A 20,022-nucleotide genomic window follows, 5' to 3' on the forward strand; every position below is an offset into this window, starting at 1 on the left:
GTCAAAGAGGTGGTCACTGTTCGTGATTGCTCTTTGTTCGAGTTGTGAAAAGGTTTCCCGCTTTAGTCGCATTCACGTTTCTTGTTGATGACTGAATCAGACAGAAGGTGTTTCACCAGAGCTGCACTTGACTTGCATTCCTCTCCCTCGCTGTCATACTTTCCTGGAACTCTGTGAGAACAAGAAAACAAAATACATAATGCCTCATTCGGCAGCCTGTCTGTGATTTCCAAATTTTCAGTTACAATATGGCTTAGACTTCAGGCCACACGGTAATATTAGTAACAGTATGAGAACAAGAGTCGATAGTTCATCTGTGCCTGTAAATCTTTTCATTTCTGTGGTTGACTGAATGAACTGTATCCGTGCCTGCTGCTTCGAAACTCGAATATGTGAACTGCTCCAAACTATGATTGAGGATTTCTGGTTTTGGTTGACACACGTTGAGAAACGCCAGACAGCGTTCAAATGAAGCTTTCAGAGCACATTTTCGGATGCATTTGACAGAGACTAACATCATGAATGCGGTGTTCGCTGTGACAGAAGGAAATGAATGCTCTCCTTGTTACTGATCCAGGCCACCTTCGCATGTCAAGCAAATGCGGTTCTGTTGTTACAAAAAGGATCAGTGCCCGGTAACTGTATCCTTAAAGAGGACATGATTGAAAAAATAAAATATACCATGTTGAAATATCCAGGAAATATTGGCTAAAAAGGCGCAGACAATTTTCCCTGCAGCGCCAAGACAGAGGAACATATGTAACGGCACTCTTAAACAGGATGGCCAGCAGTGATATAGACATCGCCACATATGAAGGACCACTGCGAATAGAAATTTGAAAATGAAATTCACGCATCAGGTATTCGGAATTATATTCTTTTCACCGCTACAGTAGTATTTGGCGAGTAAATTCAAAACAAGGTTTGCTGATGAGAATGCAATAAAACCCCATCGATCATGATATGAAACTGAGATTGATGACACGTAGACACGGTGTAACAGCTGCCAACACATGTGGAGGGTTTTGGGACGGATGAGGACCCACTCTGGGAAAAAGACTGGATCCTAAGACTAGGGATTAAGTGTTCAGGTAGAGGACTGGAGAATGGGGTTAAGAACGATATTAGCCAAGATCGAATGATGAAGCAGATTAGATATTCTGAAAGCGCTAACCGCTCCTATGTCTTCCAATCTCTGGCCATCTGGTATCTAAGGAAATAGAAACAGAGTTGTTTGTTCAGTTGGAATTCCTGGGCAAAGTGAGAGATAGAACAAGCATGATACAATTTTAGAGACTGGGAAAATGTTTGGAGAGGAAGCAATAAAAGTGAAGCTGAATATAAAGTTTGAAGTCAGGATATATTCAATAAATAGGAAGTTTGTAGAAAGGCAGAGGGACATGAAGATTGAAAAAGATGTGTCACCAGTCCCGAAATCTCATTCGGTTTTCATTTTCAAGATGCGACCGGACCTGTTGATTCTGAAACAGAAGATGGGAGTGATCCTGGACCAATCCGCTCTCTCATGTTCTGGGAATATTTGACTTACCCGTTCGATCAGATCAGGTCTGTCCCACACTGAAACCTCAGAATCCTTCCCCACCCCCACCCTCGTTACTGGCAATAAACTGTTCATTACATAAACTTACATGAGCACACAACAAGGACAATTGCAAAATGTACAGGGAGACCTCCGTTCCGTTCCATCAGCACATTCTAAATCAGTTAATTTTTGTTCACGACCCATGAGATATTAATCCGTCTCTGTCAGATCACTAACAAATGGCCATTCGCGTTCTGTGTCTTTGAACACTTTGGTTGGTGCACGGATGAAGTGGAATCTCACGTTTTGAATTGGATGTAATTCATAGCATTTTCAGCTCCACTGATAAAGTTGTATCTAGCGCTTCCAGTAAAGTGCAGACCGCTTTCACACATGTGATCAAAGCAGGAGGACATATGTGTCAGCGAAAACAACAAGAATGCTCCACCAGCGTTGGCTTGCAATTCTGCATGTGGAACGAAGCGCTGGAACTCTGTGAAACAGTGAAAACGACTATTATGGGGCTTGGACGCACGACTCTCTGATTAAACAACTCACATTGCACCGAACTGAGATATCCAGGCTTGGGACACGATGCATTAGTTTGCTATTTCATTCTGAGCATGATTCACCTGGCACAGCAATTTGCAAAGATCCAGCTCATTCCTCCCAATCACAAATAACATAATTCATATCTTTCACTTTTGTTATTTCTTCAAAACATTACAATCTATTTAACACTTGTCACGGCATTTAAGATTCAACCCGAATATTTTCATATGAAGTGATTTCCAGTCACTCTGGCAGACAGTAAATCAGTCGGAAAATTACCGAAAGAAACCCAACCATTTCTGTATACGGTGTTGGGAATTTCCCATCTGCTGACAAGACAGAGTCCTCACAGCAACATTTTCTTTGTTCTTCCTGCCTAAAACGTTTACCACTTCTTATTTTCAAGACAGGAGTTTTGTTTATAACACGTTCCAAGAATAGGAACAACCTTCCAATCTCCTGAAGCCGTTTCCAATTTAAAATGGAAGTTTTGCTCCTTTCCCACGGGAAGAGCAGTTAGTGAGGAAGGAGTTTCCACGAGCTGTGTCCCAGGGTTTGGCAGGAAGCCCTGATTGAAGCTGCAGTGGCCGCTTTCAGTTGGCATCGGGGGGTTGGAGAAGGTGGTGTCGTATTCTGCTGCGTGTAAACGTCTTGCTCCCTGTGGACTCGGGGTGAATCATGGATGAGTTTTCAGAACAACATTGCCTTCCAGCCTCTGGCCATCTGCAATCTAAGGAAAGAGAAACAGAGTTATTTGTTCAGTTCGAAGTTCTGGGCAATGTGAAAGATGGAACAGTTCTGATACAAAATTGGAGACTGGGAAAATGGTTGGAGAGGAAGTAATAAAAGAGAAACTGAATATAAAGTTGGAAGTCAGGAGACATTCAATAAAAAAAGGAAGAGTGTGCAAAAACAGGTGGAGACAGACATGGAAAAGAAGTGTCACTAGTCCAGAAGTCTTAAATCGATTTTTATTTCCAAGATGCCACCAGACCTGCTGAGATTTTCCAGTAATTTCATTTGTTGGTTTAGAAACAGAAGGTGGCAGTGATCCTGGACCAAACATCTCTCCCGCGTTCTGGGGATATTTGACTTACTGTGTTTATGTCCCACACTGAAACCTCACGATCCTGCCGCACCTCCACCCTCGTTGCTGACAATATATTGTACATTACGTTAAACACAAGAAGAACAATTGCAAAATGTTGAGGGAGAGTTCCCTTCTGTTTCCATCAGAACAATCTGAATCACTGAAAATTGGTTCAGGACATGTGACATTGGTCCGTCTCTGTCAGACCCCTAGCAAGTGGCCATTCGCTTTCCGTGCCTTTGAACACTTTGGGTGGTGCACGGTTGGTTTGGAACCTCAATTTTGAAACGGACATCATTCATTGTATTTTCGGCTGCACTGATAAAGTTGTCTCTGGCGCCTCCAGTAAAATGGAAACAGTGTTCACTCAGAAACCGACGTGTGATCAAAAGCAGGCGGACAGATGTGTCAATGAAAGCAGCAAGAACATTCCCCTGCGAAGTGTTGCAATACTACGCGTGGAACGAAAAGCCGGAATTGTATTAAGCAGTGAAAGCGCCCATTGTGAGGCTTGCACCCACTACCCTCATATTAAGCATCTCACACTGCACCGACTGAGCTAACCAAGCACGGTGCACTGTGGATTAGTTTGCTATTATATTGCGAGCATAATTCATCAGCAATTTGTTAGGATCCAGTTCATTCCTCCTAATCACAAAAATATCATTCACACCTTTCACTTCAGTTATTCCTTCAAAGCATTACAATCGATTCAGCACTTGTCCCGGGATTTAAGGTTCAACCTTAATAATTTACCCGTAATATTTTTACCCTCACCTTTATATCGCTGATGTGATTTCCAATCACTCTGACAGACAGTCAATCAGTCGGGAAATTACCTAAGGAAACCCAATCATTCCCGTTTACGTGTTGGGCATTTCCCATCTGCTGACGAGACAGAGTCGTCTCAATCAACACTTTCTTTGTTCTTTCTACCTAAAACCTTTACCACTTATTATTGTCAAGTCAGGAGTTTTATTTATAACACGTTCGAAGAACTGGATCAACATTCCAATGCCCTGAAGCCCTTTCCAATTTAAAGTGAAAGTTTTGCTCCTTTCACACGGAAAGAGCTGTTACTAAGGAAGGAGTTTCCACGAGTTTCCCATGGCTTGGCAGAAAGTCGCTGATTGAAGCTGCAGTGGCCGCTTTCTCTTGGCATCGGGAGCTTGGAGAAAGTGATGTCGTATTCTGCTGCGTGTAAACATCTCACTCCCTGTGGACTTGGGGTGAATCATGGATGCGTTTTACCGGTTACAATGTCAATATATGGTCGGGGTAAATAGTTGTGCTGAAATATTTGAGGCTTATTCCCTGGGTGGGCTCGAATCACCAACATTTCATCCAACTGCGCTGACCATTTGAGATACAGAAAATGGCAACGCAGATATCCTAAAGCAAAGTTATCGACGGGATATGAGGATACGTCGGACAGCAGGAACTTGCGTTGTTTTCAGAGACGGCCGCTGATTTTATCACCGAGAGGGTAAGCAGACTGAGGAGCTGCAAACACTCAAATTAAAAGGCATCCACACATGCGCAGTTCTCTGACATACATCTCCACATAGTAGCGCACTTCTGATGCTGGTATTTGAAGCCACGATTCGATAGAAACTGAAGCTTAAAAATCCAGCATATTCGACCGCTCGACCACGCTACCACACAAAATCCAAAACTCAGATTTGTTATGACTAGTGTTTCAGCATCGATTCACTTCAGACACTTACAACTCGCAAATTTTGTAACGAAATTGGCGTAATTTAAGAAGGAAGACTAATAAAAATGTACAGACAAAGAACAGGCCCTTCATCCAATCAAGCCTGAGCCGATCCAAATCTACTGTTTAAACCTGTCACCCAATTCCTAAGCATCTGTATCCCTCTGCTCCCCACCTACTCATGCATCTATCCAGACGGATCTTAAATGCATCTACCATGATTACCTCTCCAGTCTCTGCTGGGAACGCATTCCAGACACCCACCACCCGCTGTGCCAAGTAGTTGCCGCGTGTATCCCTCTTCAACATTTCACCTCTCACCTTGAAAGCGTGACCTCTCGGTAGTTAATCCTTCAACCTGGGAAATAAAACTTTTCTCTATCGACGCTGTTTGTACCCTTCATGATTTTGTAAATCTCAAAACGGTCCCCCTCAAACTCCTTTTTTCGAATGAAAACAAACCTAATCTACGCAACCTCTCTTCCTAGATTGCAACTTCCATACGAGGCAACATCCGCTTAAACCTTTTACACGCCCTCTCCAAAGCGTCCACATCCTTTTGGTAATGTGGCGACGAGAAATTTACACAGTATTCTAAGTGTGGCCAGACCAATGTATTGTTCGATTTTAACATGACTTGCCAGCCATTCTATTCAATACCCCATCCAATGAAGCCAAGCATACTAAATGCCTGCTTGACGACTCTATCCACCTGTGCAGCAACCTTAAGTGTATAATGGGCCTGTACTCACAGATCTCTCTGTCCATCAACTTTTTTTTCCCAAAGCTCTTCCGTTCATTGTATAACCCCATCTAGAATTCGACTAACCGAAATGTCTCACCTCACATTTGTCTGTTTTGAACTCCAGCTGCCACTTTTACGCCCAATTTCCAGTATATCAATATCCTCCTGTATTCTTTAACGGTCACTTATACTTTCTGCTAGTCCAGAAATCTTCGTGTCATCTGCAAACTTTCTGATCATTCCAACAGTGCTCTCTTCCAGATCATTTATGTATATCACAAACAAAAGTGGCCACAACACTGACCCCTGTGGAGCACTACTGCTCATCTTTCTCCATTTCCCGAAACTCATTCAACTGCCACTCTATGTCTCCTATTGCTCAACTAATTCTTTATCCACTTGTCTAGAACACCCTGCACACCATGTTACTTTACGTTCTGTATTTGGTTACCTTATCTAACTCCTTACTATAGTGCATGTATGTGACATCAACAGCCTTTCCTTCATCTATCAACTTGGGCACTTCCCCGAAAAACTCTATGCCTCTCACTGATATGCACATTATTTTGTAAATATGAATAATCCTATCCCTCAGTACCTTCTCCAGCAACTTTCCCAACACTGATGTTAGGCCCATTGTTCTGTAGTTATCCGGAATATCCCTATATACTTCTTGTACAGGGGACAATATGAGCAACTTTCCAGTCAGCCAGAACCTCACCTGTGCTGAAGGATGCCACGAAGATATCTGTCAGGGCCCCAACTATTTCCTCTCTCACCTCACTCAGGAACCAGGGATAGATCCCATCCGTTCCTGGGGATTTGTCCACATTAATTACCACTAGCCTGCCCAACACAGCTTCCCTACTTCTGTCAACATGATCCAGACTAATCAAATGTCTTATTCTAGACTCAGCATTCACCATGTTCCTCTCCTCAGTGACCACTGATGCAAAATAATCATTCAGAATCATACCCAATCTCTCAGATTCGACATACAGCCTTCGTTCATTTTCCTTTAGTGGACCAATCCTTTCTCTGGTTACCCGTTTACTTCTTATATATGAATAATAGGCTTTAGGATTCTCCTCAATTGTGCTCGCGTGAAGTTGTTTCATGACCCCTTTTAACCCCCTTCATTCCTCGTTTAAGACTTGTCCTACTCTTCTCATGTTCCTCCAGGGACCATTATGTTCTTAGCTGCCGAGGCGTTATGTATGCTTGCCTTTTCCTCTTGGTGAGTCGTACAATTGTCCTGTCATCAACAGTTCACGAATATTGCCTTTCGAATCCTTTGCCTTCAACGGGACATGCCTATCCTGCACTATATTTAACCTATCTTTGAAAGCCTGCCACATATGAAATGTGGACCTTCCTACAAATAGCTGTTTCCAATCCACATTTCCGACCTCCTGCATAATTTTGATGTAATTAGCTTTGGCACAGTTTAGTACTCTTTCCTCAGGACCACTCTCATCTTTGTCAATGAGTATTCTAAAATTTACAGAATATTGGACACTTCTCAAAGAAATCACCCACAGCAACTGCTAGCACCAGCCCTGTCTTATTCCCCAATATCAGTTCCAATGTAGCCTATTGCCTCGTCGGACTATTGATATACCACTCCAGAAAACTCACCTGGAGGCTTCTTACAAATTGTATCCCATCCAGACCTCTGACGCTCAGAGTATCCCGGTCAATGTTGGGAAAACGGAAATCTCCAATAAACACTAAATTATTGCCTCTACGTCTTTCCATGATCTGTTTAACTATTTTGTTCTTACACCTCACGCTCACTGCAATACAGCCCCAAAAATCTAATCTCACCCTTCTTATTTCATTGCTCCATCCATAGTGTCTCACGACCCAAGCCCAACATGGTGTCCTCCTTTCGCACAGCCATGATATCATCCCGGACCAGCAATGCAACTCCTTCCCCTTTTTTCCCTCCCTTTCCCGTCTGAAGCGTCTATATCCTCGAACATTTGGTTGCCATACATGCCCTTCCTTCAACTAAATCTCTGTGATCGCAACAACGTCATATTCCCAGGCACCAACCTAAGCCCTAAGTTCATCTGTCTATTCTCCATGCATTAAAGTAGATGCATTTCAGGCCACCAGTTCTTTTGCATTCATCTGCTCTCTGCTTACTCTTCCCATTATTAATGCTATCTTCCTGATTCTTAGCATTTCCAGTTTCCACCTCACTGCCGACTTGCTTAATGGTGTGGTTCGCAGCCCTCTTCCACATTAGTATAAAACCTCCCCAACAGCAGTAGCAAAAACTCCCGAAAGGACATTCGTTCCTGTCTGGTTCAGATGTAGATCGTTAATTTTCTTATAGTCCCACATTCCCCAAAACTGGTCGCAAAATCCAACAAGTCTGAAACCCGCCCTGCAGCACCATTCCTAAAGTCACGTGTTCATCGTGCCTTTTTTTATTCAATTCTATGCTGGCAGTCACATGGCACCGGCAGTAATCCCGAGATTACTACCTTTGAGGTCCTCCTCTTTAATTTCTCTCCTAGCTCCCTGAATTATCCCTACAGGTCCTCATAAGTTGGATCGCGGGATTTGTTTCCATGCCCGACAACTCTGAGATTCTCCAGCCACCGGAAACGGTTTGAATACACCACTTGCAAAATACGCATGATGTTTGTTACTCAGTCAGCGAGTGTGCCTATTTTGTTTGGAGGGTGGATGGGCCCAACCGATCCAGCGATGAAGGTTTTCCGGATATTTGCTGCCAATGACCATTCTTCTTGACACTTTCCCAAGTTCGCCATCAAAGATTTTGGCTGAAGAAAAATACCTCACATTTCACATTACCCACTTTGCTCTCCAGCGAATCCAAAAACTGACAGCTCTTAACGTGGAACAGAATCAAAACTGAAAAGGCGGTACCATGATCAGACACACCGAAGCTTAAGTGCTGTTTGTGAGGCACTGTGAGTCGTCTCTGACATGAACCGCCTGCACAAGTAACAGCAAGGCAATTCGAAAACTACTTGAGATTTAGTTTATTGCCAAGTCCCAGAAAGTGCTCAAGTATCATATAAAAAAAAGAACAACATCGAACCATTAAAAGTGAACATTTCCAATTATATCCGTGATTAAATTAGGCCATCAATGCGCCGGTGCCCCCATCTGATCGACAGAGCCAATCACCTTTCTCCCTCACCAGGACAATAATGAAGGAAATGAAGGTATAGCAACGTTTCACATCGTGATTGCCCACCTTTTCGCCACAGCATCAAAAAACGGCGAACAGATTCAATGCAGGATCTTCGTTCGAAATAACCGTGAAGTGACTATGTCCATTCATTTTCAGAGTAAACGGGGAACAACACAAGTTGTCTGGAATATGAATAACCAACATAGACTACTTGGGTCCCAGATTCTACTGATGCACAGACTTTAATATGAAAAGGTACCTTGGGTGATTGCCCTACACCCAGAAATCTGGCTGCCTTCTGTTTGCCCTGTCACATTAAACTTGTGCTGCTCTAATCGAATTTGTAGTTCTTGCCATTGGTCCGTATTGCAACTAGGGATAGCTGGTCATGACAACTCGTGACTGCCACACAAATTCTTTGCCAAAATTGGATTGTCCCGCAACGAGATTCGCAGTGCACGAACTTCGCAGCGAGGATATGCCACACGGCGAGTTAAAAAGCACACTTCCATTTATTGAAGTAAGTTCCTGGGAACTTACAACCAGATTCCTCCTTACACTCGGAATTATGACAACACATAAACCAACAGCCTCTCTCAGAGACAAGTGACCAATGCCCATCTTGTGCCGGTCAAACATAGTTGACAAGATTGCACGCAGGGACTGCACAGAAAACTATAGAGGAGAAGAAGACAGACGACCATCGAGCTGCATTCATGCAGTTCTGTTACCCTGTAAACCCCATGTACAGCTGTTCCTTGTAGGTACACACAGGGCACTGAGTGTCTCCGACTCCGGGACTTGGAACTCGGATTATATGACCGTCTGCAGCACTGGTTACTTCCTTGTGTGAGGTAACTCCTGATGGAACATGTGTAAAACATGATAGCTCATTGAGAAATACATCCAAAATAGTACCCAAGAGACGTATTTCTGTTGTGTTTCAGGTCCAAGAATACTCAGATCAACAGCTCCCTTGCTTACCTCTGCTGGTCATGTTTGCAAAGAGATCTAGCAAATTGCAAAGTGCGATTTTCCTTTCAATCAACATTTTTGACTCAGTTTGGCTGCAAATATCATTTCCTAACTTTGTGCTTTTCTTCTTTTACATTGGTGTCTCGCACCTTACAAATGACAGCAAAGGTATGAAAGGAGATGGAAGCATTTAGCCCATCAAGTCAGCGACAGCTTTCAATGAGATCATGGCTGATTTGGTTCATGCTCAACTCTGCTTTTTAGTCAGTACTCATGACCGATTGGTTAAGGTGATAGGTTAAAAATCCATTCAGGTTTCCCCGCGTAGGTCCGAATCCAGCTGACTCCGCTATGAATGACTTGCTGCTGGGCGACTTTTCGCTCAAAGTTCAAAAAACCTATTTTGCAAACCAGGCCAGTAATTTAATTAGACTTTGGAACTCGAGTTCTTCATCAGAAATGTTCCATATTTAAAACATTATCTCTGTTTCTCTTTCCAGATACACTGCTCGACACATCGGGTTTCTGCAGCTGTTATTGAACGTCCTGAGCAGAAGTGCTGCTTTTCATTAGATTCCTTTAATCCCTGTCCACTGTTCTCTGACTCGGGTCAGTGGCAATACTTCCTCCTGCTTGTCAAAGTGCTCATTCCCCACCGCTCCCTCTCCCATCATTACAAACAACGGCAGGAAATTGCCACTTAACCATCTTTGATCTAAAGTGACACTCACCAGCCTCGGGAATCTCTCCACCAAACGGGACTTCTCATCACTGGACATGGTGCAGACCCGAGGTTTCCGAAGCTTTACTGTGAAAATATTGTCAATTGGCAGTTGGAAATTGTTAAGGAGCCAAACCAATCCAGGCACCAGCTTTGCAAATCTTGAGAAACTCTTTGGGAAGTGGAATCAGAATGCAGAAGGGTGAACTGTCAAACCGAGCAGAGGCCAGAATATTGACTCTGACGTTGTCGGGACAGGAACTGGTCTGAGACATTGAAATAATTCTCACCCTTGTACATGGGGAATAGAGACTTCATCTGGACTCTGCGACAATGAAAATCTCTGGAACACACAAGGCACTGAGAGGCAAAAAAGGAGATTATTCCTGATGGAGGTGAGCTGGTTCCCAGTGACATGGGTGTGTCTGACTTGGGGGTATCAGATTGTTAAAATGTCTCCATAATGAATGGTTCAGTCTTTCATTTGGAAAAGTAAAACTGATAGAGGACAATAGTCGTTCAGGGAATGGCACATTGAATTTGGAATTCAGTCACGGACTGCTTTAGGGGATCTTCGAATTTATTAGGTTGGAAGTTTCAGCGCATTCGACTGTTAACTGAAACGTCCTTGTGGAACAAAGTAAAGAATCTTTCCGTTGAATTAGCAGGATCTATATTGACTAATGGGGCCACAGCAGGCGGCAGGACGTGGTAACACGAAATAAAAATGCGCTGAGCTCAAACACAAGAAGCATGCTCTTTCGGTATGGTGGATCAACAATACAGCATTTTAAAGAAGTCTAAGCAACGATCCTTCAATGTACAAGACATGCAACGCCAGGATGTGACACCATACTAGTCTCGTTATTACCAGGAGCTTTAACTAATTCATCAACGGTGTCAGCGCAGAAGATGCTGTTCAAATCCATATGTGTATTTAATTAGCTGTTCAATCACAGTAACTTGGACATTTGTTACTTTATTAAAGTTGCTCCATAAGAATTTAAACTAACCTCTGCTGATACAGAAAAGAAACGTTCACACCTGGACATTCTCCAGTGCAAATGCACAGAAAGAGCCAATCTCGTATTGCGTTCATTTCAAACTGATATATTCATCTGTTTTAGCCGACAGGATAAAGAAGATACGTCCATCCTCTCGGGGCCCATTAACCACGTTAATATGCACAGAGGGAATACAACGCCAAGAGAACAGTATCATTGTGGTGAATTGATCAGCAATGTTGTGTAGGTCAGTGTAAACAGTGGCCAGTATTGGCTGACCCATTAACACCAACAGTGAGCCTTGCATCACCACTTCCTCTCTCACTTACAGCCTCACGCCCTCCAGTCATCATTGCCTTTCACTTTACGCAAACGCCCTGCTCCACTACTCCCTTCTCCCGATCGCTTGTGGGCGAACACGTAGAACCTGCAGATGTTCGAAACTCATTAGTGGCATACAGACGTCACTTAATGGCATTGGATTCACTGCCCATCCCTAATTACTCCAGTGATTGAGATGATGAGCTCCTGTACAGAAACTTGAGCGAACTTAACATAGAGGTACAGCCAAAATGCTGTTAGCGAGGGAGTTCCAGGATTTAGGAATAGCTAGATACTTCCAACTCAGAAAGGCGAGATCCCTGATAGGTGATTTGAGGTCACAGTTTTCTCTTGTTTCTGCTGCTATTGTCCTTAGAGATAGATGTAAACAATCACAGGGTTGATTCTGGCAAACAAAATAAAAACCCTGCATCTACTGTCGTTTGTAGAAGTGAGTTCCAAACCTCTCCCAAATATTGTGTGTAGAAGTGCTCACTAACATCTGTCCTGAATACTCTGAACCTCATTTTCAGACTCATTGCAGAATCCACAGCGAACTGAAACAGTTTATCACTTCATTTTAGTGTCTTGCATTACTTCTCTCAGGTCACCACTTAACATTCAAAGTTGTCCCAAAAACAGGCTTCATTTGTATATCAGAAACAGAAATGGCTCAGCATGTCTTACATCATCTGTGGGAGAGCAAGAGTTAATGTTTCACTTCCGTTGACCTATTTTTGCAACTGGCTTGCCTGATTTCTTACCATACCTACAAACGGTATGAAACCGGAACGGGTGGCAGAACACAGAGATTAGGAAGTTCTGCATTTGCAGTGACATCGGGAGTCTCTATCACTGGAGAATTGTAAGCAGACTACTGCTCAGTGAACTGATATCGCACTTCCTGTGTCTAAATAAGGAAACCTGTCAGTGAATTGGAGACTTTATTGTTCAAAAGTTAAAACCAAAGAGCAGATCAGCAGCAGACTAAAACAAGTGAAATTGTCATAATGCCTTATAAGGAACGCCAATGAAGACCAGGATAGTGAGGATCACCTTCTCCACATGTTTGAATTGTTTGATGCAGTTTTCTGTGCGACGTTATCTCTCCCTTCAGGCAACTGACAAGCTCCTTGTTTGAAAATCTGAGTTGATGCATCACCAAAGGTGTTGCATTGTACTGTGTAAAAGCAGCTAGTGGAGACTGAGACTGTAGCATTGCTTACATTTTTTTGTTTGTTTTTTATTCAAGTTTCTGAGAAATGAAGAAGCTTAATAACAAGCTTAATCCCAGTTTTGGAGAAGAATTGCTCGTCAGTAAATGATAATCAGCTCACATGAAGATATTCCAGAATTGATATCAGATACCTAATTCAAACCCTGCAACGATAGATGCCATGAATTCTAAGTTGAAATTCTATGTCTAATGCCTTTAACCCATTACAACCTACCATGGAATATCCCTTCCGATTTGCCTCTACCCCTTAGGGAAGTAAAGCTGCTATTCTTATTTGCTCCAAGATACATGTGACTCCAGACGCACAGAAACTGGATTGGTTGTTGCAGGTCAGTTATCTAAACTCCAGGACCTCACGTCAGGAATTATTCAAGGTTCTGTTCGTTAATAAATGTCCAGAGTTCAGCCGCATTCTTAACTCCTCAACTCCTGAAGCATTCCATTTCACAATGCAGCAGACTTCTGGCAATGTGAAGGCCTGGGCAGACAAGTGAAATGAATTTCACACATCCTGATTAAGATAACCTAATCAACACCTCTGGAAATTCAATGGTGTTGCCATTACCTAGTCTTCAACGATCAACAATCTGGGAGTTACTATTAACCCCAAAATGAACTGTCCTCCCTACAAGAGCAGGCCAGATGGCAAGAAAACTTCCATCAGTCATGGGCTTTCTGACTTCAATCGCTTCTCTAATACCGAGAAGGCTCACGTCAAGTGTGTGATGGAATACTCCCTGATTGACTGAACAAATATATCGACAACATACCTCAATATGTTGGACAGCGCCATTATGAAGCATTCGTACAAAAGGATAATGCTGCCGACATTTAATAACTGAAATGAAAGCAGAAAGTGCTGGAGAAGTTCAGCAACCCTAACAGCATACTTGGAGAGAAAGACAGTTAACGTTTTGAGGCCAAAATGACTCTTCTTCAGAACAGTACTGAAGAGAGGACATGTAGGACAAGAAACATTACTTCTCTGACACTTTTCACAGTTGCTACCACGCCGGCTGAGTTCCATTCCATGGCAATTGAGTCAGTTCGATTGGCACTTTATGTATAATTTCAATCCATTCACCACTGTCGCAGCTTTTTGATTCATCAACAATTTCCATTTGACAGCACACTCGAACTCTAGTACTACTATCGTCCTAAAGACAAATGAAGTAAACGAATGGGAAAATCATTATCTGTATGTTCCCTTGCAAGCTACTATACATCACAATGGGATAGGTATTCCTTCAGTCAGTCCTTCACTGTCCCAGTGGATCAGAGGGTTGCTCTCCTCCCCCACTTCAAAACATCCAAATAGTTTAATGAATTGTTCAAATAAACTTTGTCAAACTCAATTGTTAGAAGGCCAACACTTACTGGGAGGTAAGAAAACCTTCACAAAAATGTAACGCTTAAGCTACAGAGTTGAGAGGAGCAGTTTGGAAATATGTATCCCTGTGTTCTTACAGCAGATTCATGTAATCAGACATTTGAGATCGGCTGAGTCAGCAACTTGCCATGAATAGAAATGTTGAATTTGGTGATGCATTTTCACTGGAAGTATTTTCCAGCCATGATTCTGTTTCAATTAAATTTGCATAGTCGTCAATTCGAATTGAAATGAACACTTGCCAGTTAACTTTGACACAGATAATTAGCGTGAATCCACCATTCACTATTTTACTAGCAAGCTGCTGAGTTGTACTATGCCTTACACTGTTCAAGTACTGACGCTATGAAATAGAATCATACCATTCCTACAGTGCGGAAACAGATTATTAGGCCCAACAAGTTCACACGCAACCTCTAAGGAGTATTCCACCCACAGCAATTTCCCTTCCCTACTACTTTGCACTGCTCCTGTCCAACACATTCTGGAGAACGAGGTACAATTTAGCATATCCAATTTATCTAACCTGCATATCTTTGGACTGGACTAGGAAACTGGAGTAACTCGAAGAAACCCACGCAGACACAGGGAGAATATGCAAACTCTAAACGGTCGCCTGAGGCTGGAATCGAATCCAGGTCCTTCATGCTGTAAGGCAGCAGTGCTCACCAACGAATCACGAAAGCTAACTTCAAACCTTAGTGGAGCCATTCTTCCGAATAAGCCTGATATCAAAGACATACACGTCTCCATAGCCATTTTGCAGCAAAAGGTAGACATAAGTAGATTCGACATACTCCAGCACGTGGCTGAAGGTGATCAGTTAAAGGATAGATGTTTTATCATCATTTATGAGCAGCTGACTAAGCTGCGCTACTTACAGGCTTCAGCCGGAAGTCCTCAATCAAATATGTTCTTCTTACCATTCGTCCTGCTAAGATTGCGGTATTTATCTTCATTTAGGCTATGTTATATATTTTCGGTTCCACCATTCTCCTGTTAGAAGGCATCCCCCGAGATTCTATTCAATGACTTTGCCTGTTTGAAGTTTGGAAAGTCTCTCAGATACTGCCAAAACCTCTTCAAGAGGCTTCCCCTCCCAGAATCAGCTCTTGCCTTCGAACTTCCCCTCATTGTCAGTCCTACGCCATAGAAACTAACCGGAGACAAATACATGTATGATGTCACCGAACAGGCCATCACCGTGCTTCACTCTCTCCCAGGGAGCAGCACGGCTCAGCGTTGGTGATCGATGCCTTGCAAATCACTTGGGATGATGGGAAGAGTGGTTGTCATCTACCTATCCACGATCAAAATGAACCTGAATCTGAGAAGTTACCATTCCAATCAGTTTGAAGTACATGCATTAAATGTAGATAAATGAGACTAATTCGACTGTCTATGATATAAATTAAGAAACACAAGATTTGATCTTAATGGTAAAAAGCTGTGATTTCCGAAGCGTGAACACTGAATGCGCAACTTTAAATTGCATAAGTGCAGACTTCGAGGTGTAGCTCCTGTGTGAGAATTGGAATATCGTTTGCAGACATTCAAAACGACACCTGGAAACATTATTTATCTTTCGGACTGTCTGGAAAATCGCACGATCGCAATAATTTTCATAAAATCCCAATTGTGTGGAAGTAGGCCGTTCGGTCTATCAAGCCCAGACCAAAGCAGTGAAGATTATCCCAACAAAAACCACTTCCTAATCGATCCACTTCCAGTTTCTCACAGGGAAATAACCTGAAGTCCACATACCTGGACAAGTTGGGTATTTTTCCATTTGGCAATCCTACCGAAACTACACAGCTTTCATAATGTGGGAGGAAAACTCACGCACACATGGGAGGAGTACAAGCACCATACAGACATTCGACACAGGCTGGAATTGAACTGGGTCCCTGGCACCGTGTGGTAGAAGTGCAAAGCATGTTTATTCTTCCGTCAGTTCACTGGGTTCAAGATAAATGACATTTAAACAACTCAGGCAAAGCTTTGAAGCATATATCGTCCCTTGAAGTATGTTTTCCTTTGAAATTGAACCACATTCCAAAGTACATACATTGCAAAAGAACCGCTTGAACCTTAAGATTTCATCACGAACAACAACAAGTTCAGAATTACATGCGGCAACAGGAGCTTGAACTTGAACATAGTGTGGAGGGGAACGTGCGTGTGGTGGTGTTTCCGTGTACCTGCTGTGGAGGTTGCGGTTTTGGACTGCGATGGACCAATTCAGAAATCACACCAGGTTATAGATGCACATGTTTATTTGAAATAACAAGATTTCGGACCAGAGCCCTTTCGTTAGGTGAAGTGGGAGGGAATAACACAGAACACTCAATTTAAGGGAATAGAGATCAAGGGCAGACAGATCAAAATATCAGGCAAATTGTGGGAGCGGAGTGTCAAAGACTTAGTCTCTGCAAGTGAACAAGAGTATCAGACAGTGTGAGTAATGTGTCAATAACTGAGTGCCAACAGAATGGTTGACCTATGATCCAACAAAGTGAGGCAAAGGGATAATTACAAACCGTTAAAATAAAGTCGTACTGGAGACATATCAAGGCACTGGGATGACATGGAACAGAAACAGAAGCAACTGGAAAACCGCTCCACAACAAAAACACCAGAGGAAGGGACACCAGCTCCGAAACATTAACTTTCATGTTCCTCCACAGATGTCCCCAGACCAGCGAAGCACCTTCCCCCTTCGCCACGATGCCCCACTCCCGTTCCCCCACCCCATCCAGTAACCCTTGCCCTTGCTCCTGGTTTACAGCATCCCCAGTTCTTCTGATTTTTCTTTGGCTCGAGTTGCATGCTGCGAGTCTGACCCAAATTATCAGTTAGCCAATATTGAACAAAGTGATTAAGGTATAGAGACAATAACAACATGTCACGGGGATGGTGTGAAAACAGAACAACAAGGAAGATTTCACAGATACAGAACAGTGTGGTGGGTCACATGTGGTGTGACATGAACCGAATATCATGGTTGATGCCATCACCACAACGAAGGCAGTTGGCGATCCAATTCTGTTTGGCGATTTTGCGTTGTTGTGTATCTCGAAAGCCGCCTTGGCCGACATTTAGTCGAAGATTGAAAACCAAATGTCCTTGATTGCTGAACTCTTCCCCGACTGGGTGTGAATAATCCTGTCTGGCAATTGTTATGCCGTTACCTTTCATCCATTGGCACACCATCTGCATGGTCTCGCCAATATACCATTACTGGGTATCTTGTGGTATCTTGTGGTATTATTGCCTGCTGAATATGTGACAAACAACATTGCCTGAGTCACATGAGTACCTGTCGTGTACGTGGTGGGTGGTGTACTAACGAGTGATGGTAGTGTCCATGTCTTGCAAAGGTTGTGAAGACATGGTGCTGTGGTGTTGTGGTTAATGCTATGTGAAGGCTGAGTAGTTTACTGTAAACGGTCGTATGTTATAATTTTGCTGGGTGTTTGAAGGTGAGAATTGAAGCTATGGGGATGTTCTTAGTGAGATGGTCATCATCATCGGTGACATGCTGAATCCTGTGAAGAACGTGCTGAACTCCAGGAAAGTACTGACGATGAAAGATACTCTATTAGTCGCATCCTCTGTCTGTCTTCTGACGAGTTCGCAGCAGATTTTCGCTGTGGCACACCGGAATTGGTGGTCAATCAGTTCAACATGTACCCCATCATCATGAGGATATCCTTCAAAACCTTTAGGTGTCTGTCGCATTATTCCTCATCTGAGCGGTTCCTGTGCAGGTGAAGCGCTTCTCCTTACGGTATGGCTTCTTTAATATATTTAGGGTGGAAGCTGGAGAAGTGCAGTATCGTGTAGTTATCCTTGGGCTTGCGGTGGAGTGAGATGCTGAGGTGTTAGTTCTTAATTTTGGTTTGTGATGGTTTTGGTTGTATCATCCTTATAAATGGAATAGGCATTCAGTTAAAACCACGAACAGAAATACCAGAGAATATCAGCAGATTTTACAGCGTCTATTCAGAGAGAATCAGAGACAAATATTTCAAAACTTCATCAGAACTCGGTAATCTCCAACAGGCACTGCCAAACTGGTTAGTTTCGACAGCAGTTTCTGTCTTTGCTTCAGATTCCCAGAATCCACAGTTCTTTACATTAACCATTAAAGCAATGCAGAAACTTTTTTTATCGTTCGTCATACCAATGGTTTCTGTTTGGAAAACATTTACCTGGCCCCATTAGAAAAACGAAACGATGCTGCACATAAAAGTTTCGCTTTGGAGCAAAGATGGTTTTTCAGCAATTTCCTGCGGCAATTTATAATGATGGGAAAATTTGTGGTGGGGATTGGCTCTTCGACGAGCGAGGGGAAGTGTTGCCACTGACCAGAGTTAGTGAACGGAGGACTGCGGTAAAAGGAATCTATTCAAAAGCAGCACTTCTGCACAGTACATTCAAAGAATACTGCAAAATATCAATGGGTCTGGCAGTAAGTGTGAAAAGAGAAACGGAGATAATGTTTTAAGTGTGTTTCATTTTTGATTGATAACTTGAGTTTGTGAAGTCTAATCGACTGACTGGTCTTGTTGTTGAGACGAGATTTCTGAGCTGTGAGTGAAAACTCGTGCTGCATGACATCACTGAAAACGGAGCCAGCAGAATTCGAACCTGCGGAGGGAAGCCCCAATGGATTTCTAATCCATTACCTGTATCACGCGGCCATGACTACACGCGTGCAATGCTGTCTTAGTATGTCTTATGTAACGGGAAGTTCCAACCTGAAACACCAGGATTTGGCTTTTCCTGGTACCCCAGTATTTGCTGTCAGACTCTCTTGCTTTCGAAAGGAGGAGGATGCTGGGGTGCCAAGGAAAGCCAAATCCTGGTGTTTCAGGTTGGAACTTTCCATTACATAAGACATACTAAGACAGCATTGCGCGCATGTAGTCATGGCCGCATCAATTTGAATTGCACGCATATTGATGAGAGATAAAGTGGATAGGTAGGATCCATTTTCATGTGCAGAGAGTTGAATAAACACAGCACTGGATCGCGAAAGAAAAATGTCCTTGCATTAGGTCGGCACGGTGGCACAGTGGTTAACACTGCTGGCTGACAGCGCCAGAAACCCGCGTTCAATTGCCGCCTCAGGCGACTGACTGTGTGGAGTTTGCACGCTTTCCCCGTGTCTGCGTGTGTTTCCTCCGGGTGCTCCGGTTTCCTCCCACAGTCCAAAGATGTGCAGGTCATGTCAGGCGAATTGGCCACGCTAAATTGCTCGTAGTGTTAAGTAAGGGGTAAATGTAGGGGGATGGGTGGGTTGTGCTTTAGCACGGCGGTGTGGACTTGTTGGCCCGAAGGGCCTGTTTCCCCACTGTCAGTAATCTAATTTGTCTAGCCCTATTCACTGCCAGTAGAATTACGCTCATTGAAGTCTTCTTGAAAAGATCCACCACTGGCAAATCTGATGTGCAAATTAGGTCTACTATGTTTCATCAGAGGTCAAAATATGAAAATGTTTCAAATACACGGAATGGCACTGGAGAGTGCAGACCTACCTTCAGGGG

This window comes from Chiloscyllium plagiosum, unplaced genomic scaffold (genome assembly GCF_037043375.1).
Source record: "Chiloscyllium plagiosum isolate Xiang-an unplaced genomic scaffold, Cpla_swu_hap1 HiC_scaffold_39, whole genome shotgun sequence".
Taxonomy (NCBI): Eukaryota; Metazoa; Chordata; class Chondrichthyes; order Orectolobiformes; family Hemiscylliidae; genus Chiloscyllium; species Chiloscyllium plagiosum.